The following is a 9330-nucleotide window of genomic DNA, read 5'->3' as shown; positions in this document are numbered from 1 at the left end:
GAATGTTCATGAAGTTTTGGCATTTTAGCTTCAAATATTTATTTATTTTTACTGCACTGACAGACTCATGTTAGTCATATTTTGAGTCTTGTGTTGCCTGTGACTCATCAAAATGTTAGGAACCGCTGTCAACCGGACGGGTTAACTCCAAAAGTGCTTTTTCCTTGGCTTTTGACTTTTTTCTCTTTTTTGTTTTGTTGGGTTGTTTACTACATAAAAAAAAGGCTACCAGACCACCAGGGGCAGAAAAGACAAGTGTCACAATAATAAGAGGTTGCATAATGACTTGGCATCACGTTTGCAACAAATACCATTAGCATGGCTGAAAAATAATGGATTCTCATCACTTAATTTGCTTAATTGCTATTTTATTTTATTTTTTATTTTTTTGGGGCCAAAGAAGATTCAACAAAATTGTTCAGCCTAATGCAACTAACTACAGGGCAATAGCAAAGTGGATCCCAGCGTGTTCCCACACCAGCCGGGAGACATCATTTCTTCAGGGTGTCCTGGGTCATCCTTGGGGTTTCCTCCCATTTGGATGTGCCCAGAACACCTTACCAGACAGTCCTTGGCAAGAACCTGGGTGGACGAAGTGGGGAGGGCGATGACGTCCAGATCCCTCCACAGTCCATTTCTTTGGAAGGAGATAGTGTGAAGGTGCCAGCGCTGGTGGTGGACGGCAGCTGCAGCAAAACGGATGGGAGAAACAGGATCCCAGCCAGCAAGGGTTTACCTCACCAGGACAGGTATAAACCTACGCAGGTTCTTCTTTCCTTCGACGATGATGGTTCCTGGTAAAAGCCGTCTTTCTTGTTTCTAATATTTTCAAACTTTGTCACTCCTAGAAAAAACAACAACAGCTCTCTGCTTTCACGGCAGATGACATTGTCAACTATGAACAGTCCATGGGGATTCTAGTTAAACCGTATCTGTCAGCCTATCCATCACTCTTGCAAAAAGGAAGGGGCTCAGGGTTGATCCCCAGTGCAATCCCACCTCCACATTGAACTCCTCTGCCACATCGGATCCCATTAAAAGTAAATCATTTAAAGTGACAGTGTTAGCGCCATGTAGTGATGAGCTAATAATTCATTAAATTTAAAAACCCACTATTGATTTCATATGATCGTAGGTCTACTAATCATCAATGATATTATATGGCTAGAGCCTCACCTTACAACAGGCTTTTACTAGCTTTTTTTCCCCCTAGCTTCTCTCACTAGTCGCTCTTGTTAGCCACTCCAGCCTATGGCTCCGACTACCACTAGCCGCTTTTGTTAGCTGCTCCGGCTAAATTCTGGATCGCTCGGTCTTTCGGCATCGCTCGCCGGGCTTCACAATGGCTGCCAAGTCGCCGTCATTCGCCGAGATGCTCGTTTGCTCACGCAAAATAAGAATTGGTGAATTAGGCCTGCGACGTGTTGACTCTCAGAGCCACCGTAGAGTGCATGCTTTGAAACGCATGTGTTTCGGCTGCATTCTATGATATAGTGACATCTAGTGGTCAACTACTTTAAACTAAAAATAAAACTTCAGGGGAGAATTAGTGTTAATAACGTGAAAAAGCTGTTCTGCCATTGGTTCAGAGCATTCAAGGGCCAATAGTGAACATGTCACACATCAGTGAATGTCGTGTATCAGCAAGACTCAAGATGCTGCATCCAAAGTCTTATATCAGAATGAATGATATCGGCATGTTAGTATTCACCGATACCGATACCACTGTTTTAATGCAGGATCGGGGCCTCTGCCGATACCAGTATCGGAACAACACTAGGGAGAATCTGCCGCCAAAACAAGCCAGTGTACTCTATTATAGTTTTTTTTTTCTAGATTGGGCAAATTAATAAATATGTATGTTAGTCAAGCTTTGGCATTTGCGGATGTTTATATTTTAACCTATCCCCTTTTGTTGGGTAACTCGCTCATTCAAATTTTAACCGTACCGATGAAGGGAAAACATGTTTTCATCATGTACAGTAATATTAGTTCAGCAGTGCATATGAAACTGGTAGCCTGCTCTCAGTTTCAAAAAGGTTGATGACTCCTGGATTAGATCAGACCCCCCAAGAACTTCATAACCCCCCCCCCCCCCCCCTTAACTCTTCACGTTTCATAAGAAGCAATGCAGCAATGTCTTCCCCCATCATTGTGAGCTGGTCGCACACATCGAGTCATGCCGCTAATCTGCTCCGCATCTCCCCTTTCATTGCCTTATCTCTCTCTCTTCGCTCTGTCCAAACATCAAAGACAGGGAGGGGAGGATGGGAGCGAAAGAGAAGGGGGTATACCCAGGATGGAGCTGCAGAAGAGAGGAGGCGGGGGAAAGGGGTGAGCGAAGCAGGGAGGAACGGGGAGCGAGTGAGTGTCACTCCGGGAGGAGGACGGGATAAACGCTCCTCCATCCCGTCGAGGAGGAGGAGATAGAAGAGAGAGCGAGCTCGGAGGCAGCCTGGTTACCACGGTGCCTGTTCTTCTCATTCTTCTGTCTTCCACCTTTTTTTTTCCTTTTTTTTCTACTCCGCTCTCTCTCCTCCCCAACAGCAGCATCTCGCCTCGTCGCCTCCTCCGGACTTCTCCTCTTCTTCTTCATCATCATCATCATCATCACCACCATCATCAAGAGGAGCTCTACAAGACAGTAAGAACCTCTTCAATATTTTTCTTGTCACTGCACGTGTGTGTTGGTGTGTTGTGTGAGTGAGCTTCTGGGGTGCCCTGGAGCAAGGCAGCCCAGATGCTGCATAGCTGCCAAATGCTAACGTAGCACTGAATGTGATGATGTGTGTGTGTGTAGAGTGTGTAAGTGGAGCAGCTGCTGTCCGTGTCACATCTTCAAAGTCCCGCCCACGTACAGTATGGAAGTATATAAAAGGGGGGGGGGTGCGGAAAAAGGCCAACTGGTGCATAAAATCACACCCAAGCAGTGTGGTAGCAGTGTGGTTGTTTGTGTGAGGCGTCGTATGTTGGATTTACACAATATTTTTGTGGGTAGCATTAAAAAAAAAAACTACAGTGGAAACCCCCAAGATATGCTTTGTACATTGAAAATGATTAAGAAAACACGCATGCCAATTTTGCAAGACCTCGGCAGGTAACATTCTTTTGCTTTTTCTCGAATCATTGTATTTGGTATAAAAGTGTAGAAAATGGCCAACTGGTGCATAATGTTACACTCGTTGAAACAGTGTGGAAACAGTGTGGTTGTTTGCTTTAGAGTATTTACAAACAATATTGTGGGACCACCAAAATGTGGAAAAATGAACCTCATACATCAGTGACGAGAACTTGTACGCAAAATCTCAAGACTTCAGCAAAAGATTGCTCAGGATTAACGGCAAGTGCTTTTTTTTTTGGTTATTAGTTGATCCCAACTGGTGCATAAACCCACCTGAAAACGGTGAACCCACTCACATTCGTTCTACGGCACCTGCGGATTGACCTATTTTCAGATTTATTTTTTTACTTCCATTTTTGTTGAAAACACTTATTGGCAGAATACCATTTATTCAAGATTTTTGGGCTTTAACTTTTTTTTTTGTTATATTGGTCGTCAATTATTCACAGATTTTCACTGTTTGCATCCCAATGTATCCGCTGTACTAAGAAGTGGTTTTTTTTGTGTGGTAAGAATTGACATTAGTAAAGACAAAGTCATCGGTACAACATAATAATCTGGAAAACACAATTCAGATAAAACATAAAAAATTTTAGGCTACAGATATTTATAAATGTTCTGGAATATTTTTATTTATTTTTAATTTTATGAAGTGAAAAGTAAATTCCACTAGCTTGAGTATTGTCGATGAAAAGTTAAATAATTCCATTAGGTGAAGATATTCTATTTTAGGAGAAATTTTGCTTTATTTTGATTTTGTAGTTTTTAATTTGTTTTTATACGTGCTAAACATTAAAAGTCTTTCTGTACAGTCAGTGGCAATTTGAGGATTTTTTTTTTACTTTGGAAGAAAAAAAGCGGTAACAGCACGGTGGACGAAGTGTTTGGCATATCTGCCTCACAAGATTCCAATCCGGGTTTGCGGAGTTTGCATGTTCTCCTCATGCTTGTGTTTTTTTCTTTCTAGGTACTCTACCTTCTCTGGAAGTATATCTGTGCCGTCAATACTAACATTGTATTTTATTACCATCAAAATATTCAATGTACACTTTTCAGTTTGAAGAAAATCCATGTTCGGCTACAAATTCCACTTGGATGGCTGCTCCATCGATTGCTTTGGCCTGATTTCTCCTAGTGACCCGGAAGTGATGGTTTGCAGCTGAATGTTGAATTTGTAAAGGTGAAAAGTGTACAGAGAATATTTTGATGGTAATAAAATTTTAGTACCATCAAAATATTACTATTAGTAGTAAATATTAGTAAAATGTTAGTGTCTAGAATCTGATGGCACAGATATACATACAGGATGAGCAGTATAATTATTTTTTTGATGGATAGAAAATCAACATTTTGAACCTTTGTCCGCAATTTTCTTCGTCTAAAAAAACCCTTGCAACACCTCCACCATGACTGCATTGTCCCGAGTGACGTTCAAGAGCGTTTGTCACAACGATCGGTCGCTATTGTTCCGCCACAGACTCGATGACTCAGTCTCTTGCTTTTGAGCGCCTGTCAAAGTTCAGATCAGATGATGATGTTATCAAGTGAGAGCGGGATTACGGAACGATCCACGCGTGAGGAGTTGATCGTATGCGTTGCAGATTGAGCGAGTGACAGCGCATTTATTAGCATTCGTTAGCATTCATTAGCAACCTTTTTTGGGACACGACAGCAAAGCAGTGACATACGACAAGAAAATATTTGGCCCAAAAGTTGATCTTTTTGCTTTCCACTACCCACTTTTTCACACAGCCGTAGTAGCTGTTTATGCAAATTTCCTTTTTCACCAGGATGGCTTTTTTCCTTACTTCCTGTCTGTGTGAAAGGTCCAGCAAGGCTCAGAGGCATAAAAGCGGTTGGAAACCATGTAAGGGGATTCTGCAATAACAAGACATGTCTGGTGTTGAATTTGTCACTGTCACTGTCATTGTCTTGGATTTTGACTACCCCCTTTTCATCCAAAAAAGATCCAGCATCTGTTCCACCCCTTTCACATCCACAATTTTGCTGGCTTTTCATTTTAAAAAGTGTGGCAATATCTGCATGTAAGGGGATTCTGCAATGCCAGGACCTGTAAAGTGTGTGTCTGTTTTTAAATTCCACACTCAAAATTTCCCAGGCAATTTTCCAGACTACCCCTTTTACCCAGCTGCAGTTTCTCCATCCTCTGTTAGACCCCTGTCACAGAAACAATCATCAACAAAATAAATCAACCAATTTTCCGGCTTATCAACAAAAAAAAAGTGGATCAATTACTGTGTGAAGCGAGTGTCCCCCCTCCCCGGATATCCAGGACGGATTTTAAGTTTAACAGCTGCGATAAGGAGTAATTCCCACCCCTTTGTGTTGAAAGCAGTTGTTGTGGTCTGCGACCCCTTTTCATACTGAGCTGGAAAAATTTGACAATTGTTTCCTCAAGCAACTTCCACACTCATTTCAGCGTCACATCTTTTCCAGCTTTTGTTGTTGTTGTGAAAGGTTAATCTACGAGATAAGGGTAGGATCAGAGATACAACAAAACAGCTGGGTGAAAGTAAGGGCTGTTATCCCCTTTCACATACACACCCTCCCACCTTCTTTACTACCTCTGAAGCCGAAGTAGCAACAGCCACGCGGGTAAAGTGACCCATGAATGTTGAACTTTACACAGATTTTTTGCTATCCCCTTTCACACAGATGCTGTCTGCCCTTTCTCTGATACTACTCTGGAAATTTGACAATGTCCTGGCTGGAGATAAATGATGATTAATTAGCATTAATTGGATTATTTGGCGAGGAATGCGTTAGTATCAAGCGTGGGAAGAAGCAGCAGCGCAGGAACGGTTTTATCGACAGCTCGTCAAGGAGTTTTCTCTTGGCTTCTCCTGCCTTTATTTGTCCGAGCGTGTCTTGGCTTTCTTTCCAATATTTGCTCCAGTGCTCAGGGGGGTTGTGCTTCATAACTCCAGATTTAGCCAGCGCCTTGACTTGCTCTCTCGCTCTCCCCCTTTCTCGCCGTCGGTTAACGACCGATCTGGGACAGGATGCCTCCCCAGCGCTCTGTCCTAGTTCGCCGCCGCCGCCGCTCAGGCTAATTCATTCTACTCATTTAACGCCGTCCATGTGGCCCTGACGTTTGTCGTCAGTCACGCGACGAGCGGGAGTTATTTGGGACAATTTCACTCTGGCGGACGAACGGTGCTTGTCAAGATTCACACAGAAACCCCTTACATGCTGTACATCAAAGCCGACTTTTTCATGTTTCGCTGATTTGTGTGAAAGGCACCAATACGGAATGCTGGCTTAGCAGTGTAAAAGTGTGGATCAATAGCTGTGTCATGCCCTTTCTTGAAGAATCCGCACCACCTCTGTTATGTCTCTAGCCCCTTCACATCAATTTCAGTGTCACACTACTTTCTCCTGAGGTTGCTATTGTGTGCAATGCCGGGACCGGAGTGTGGAGAGAGTTTTGGGTTTTAAATTTCCCCACCACCAACTCGTGTCCTGGCTTTCCCCTTTTACACGACCACCACCATTCCACTTTTACACCGCTATCCCCTTTCACATCCATTTCAATGTCACGTTAGTTTCACACCAAAATTTCCCGAGTGCTGTACTGAGTGAAAGGTACCAATTTCGGTACGGAATGGTGAGTGAAGTTGAACCGCACATTAATTAAGTTCTGAGGTAGTGTCAAAGGCAGAATTGGGGCTGCGTGAAAGAAATTGATTTAAATTATTTACACCCTGCTCCCCACTTTCTGCCATCCCCTTTCTTACAGATGCCATTCTGCCTCTGATACTACCTCAGAACCCAAGTTGTTCAGATGCCAATGTCAGTCTCCTATTCCATGTTGGTACCATTCACACAGCTCATCAGACAGTGGTTAGTCACCCCTGGGTGTTAAACTTCACTCCTCAAACCTGGCTTTCTGTTATCCCCTCATTAAAGGCAGAATATGGGGGCTGCGTGAAAGGGGATTGTCTAAATGAAATTAATTTAAATTATTTACACCCTGCTCCCCGCTTTCTGCCATCCACTTTCACACGAATGCTATTCTGCCTCTGATACTACCTCAGAACCCAAGTTGTTCACATGCCAATGTCAGTCCCCTATTCCATGTTGGTACCATTCACATCTCATCAGACAGTGGTTAAGTGTTATATATCACTCCTCAATCCTGGCTTTCTGTATCCCCTTTCACACTGCTTTTTGTTTTGCTTGTTCACACCCTGGTCCCAGGGACACGGGCAAGTGATAAGTCCCAGGTGTTAAATTTCATACCATGGTCCCGGTAATCCCCTTTCACACAGCCGCCATCTCGCTTGTTACGCCTCTCAGGAATTTCGACAACTGCTTTCAACGCCAGAGGCTGGAAGAAGTGATTGATGGGTATAAAACCTGAAATATCAAGATCCTCTATCCCCTTTCACACAGCCACCACGTCCCGCCTTAGATAACACCTCTCGTAAGCCGTGACATTCATACTCATTCATTGCCTTTCTGGTGCGCCAGGAGACACACACATGATAAAGTCACTCTCACATTATTGGGGCTAATTCCGCTATTGAGTGGCGAGTAGTTGGTGCTTGGGGTTAGGGGGGCTGTGGGGATTGTATACCATCACCGCAACATCATCAAATTGGCGGTTCTATTTTTAGCTGCAGTGGATGGGCCGGGATGACGACGTGTGTGTGCGTGCGTGCGTGCGTGCGTGCGTGCGTGCGTGTGTCATGGATTTGCAGTTTTTCATAGCACATTCAAGTCCAGTGTGTAACGTGTACGCTTATTCCTCTGCTATAATGTCGAGAATGGAGGAATTAGCTGCCATGTTGGGAGGAGTTTCTTCCAGTCACTGCAGTGCTTCATCTTTGCTGCTGCTGCTGCTGCTGTGTGTGTGCGTGCGCGTGTGCGTGCGCGTGTGCGTATGCCGTATGTGTGTCAAACGGTGCAGAAAGCTGGCAAGGATCAAAGAAAATCTCTGTATGGATTATTTCATTTTTTCCTAGGCTTTAAATACATCAACAAACCAGCTGGAAAGCCCATGTTGTGTAGTAGCCCTATGTAAAAGGTATTGGTATAAAATGGGAGTGTCGACCTGCAAATTTGCCAGGAAGGAACTAAGAGTTCAAATACAAAAGCAGACATTTTTTTTGTCCGCAATGTCGGAGTGTAGGTTATTGAAATTCAAACCCTCTGTCCCTGCTTTCTATTATACCCTTTCACGCATTCACCACCCCCTGCCTCTGTTATGCCTTGAGTCATTTTCACATCATTTTCATATTGTAATCAATTTCACACTAAAGCCGTATTTTCATGTTTTTTCCTGGGTTACCAGTCTGTATGAAAGGTACTACAACAGGTAAATTAAATGGGTTCAGTGGTCATATCAGAGGCAGAAGAACCACAGTAGTGTGTAAGGGGATTCAGCAATGACAGACCTTACTGCTATCCCCTTTCACACAGTCACTTCTTTTGTATACCTCAAGTCACTGTAAATTTACTAGATTCTGAAGTGGTATCGGATTCAGCGTATCAAGACAAGTGTGTTTCTGGTGTTAAACCATACACCAGGCGTTCCCAAGTCCGGTCCTCGAGAGGCCCTATACAGCCTGTTTTCCACGTTTCTCTCCACCAACACCCCTGATTCATGATCAGAATCGTTATCAGGCTTCTGCAAAGCTTGCTGATGAGCTGATCATTAGATTCAGCTGCGTTGGAGGAGGGAGAACTGAAAAACATGCTGGATAGGGGCCCTCAAGGACCGGAGTTATGCACCTCTGCCTTACACCCTCGGTCCAACTTTTATGCTGTTCCCCTTTCACACAGCCACAATCCTGCCAAATTTGGTATGATACGTATATAAAATGAGGCTTTAAAGGGGAAGTCAACCTTCCCAAAAATTCTTGACAATAATATGTTATATGTGACCAATCACAGCTCACCTGTTTTCTGAAGCTGAGCTGTGATTGGTTGTTACCTGAGACCTGAGCAACTGTGATGCCATCTTCAGTCGACAGTAAATGGCAAAATGGCCGCCCCCTCAGATGGATAAAAACAGCTGGATTTTGCTTCATAACTCATATTCCACAAATGTAATATTAATCAGAATGTCATGTTTAGACTAGTGAGGTCACATTGTCAAGAAATGTTTCAGGTTGACTTTCACTTAAAAATTTTGAAAAATCGAATCTTCTTGCCTTTGAAGTGCTGTGGGCGTGTCTCCCGAA

General features: G+C 43.5%; 1 protein-coding gene across 5 annotated transcripts in view; it reads left to right on the top strand.

The window, feature by feature from the left end:
* Positions 1-2266: 2266 nt before the first annotated feature.
* Positions 2267-9330, top strand: part of shank1 (SH3 and multiple ankyrin repeat domains 1) — a 61285-nt gene continuing 54221 nt past the window's right edge. The window contains exons 1-2 of one of the 5 annotated variants that reach the window (XM_086091741.1): positions 2268-2467; positions 2551-2644. The gene's annotated coding sequence lies outside the window, so the exon portion shown is untranslated. Of the gene's footprint in view, positions 2645-2977; positions 3098-9330 lie in introns of those variants that run through there. The other 4 variants (XM_086091732.1, XM_086091768.1, XM_086091758.1 and 1 more) reach the window with 4 other exon arrangements.

This window comes from Leptonotus elevatus, chromosome 1 (genome assembly GCF_054856555.1).
Source record: "Leptonotus elevatus isolate MCC_2025b chromosome 1, RoL_Lele_1.0, whole genome shotgun sequence".
NCBI lineage: Eukaryota > Metazoa > Chordata > Actinopteri > Syngnathiformes > Syngnathidae > Leptonotus > Leptonotus elevatus.
Note: the sequence above shows the minus strand (reverse complement) of the source record. Positions and strands in the feature narration are given on the sequence as shown.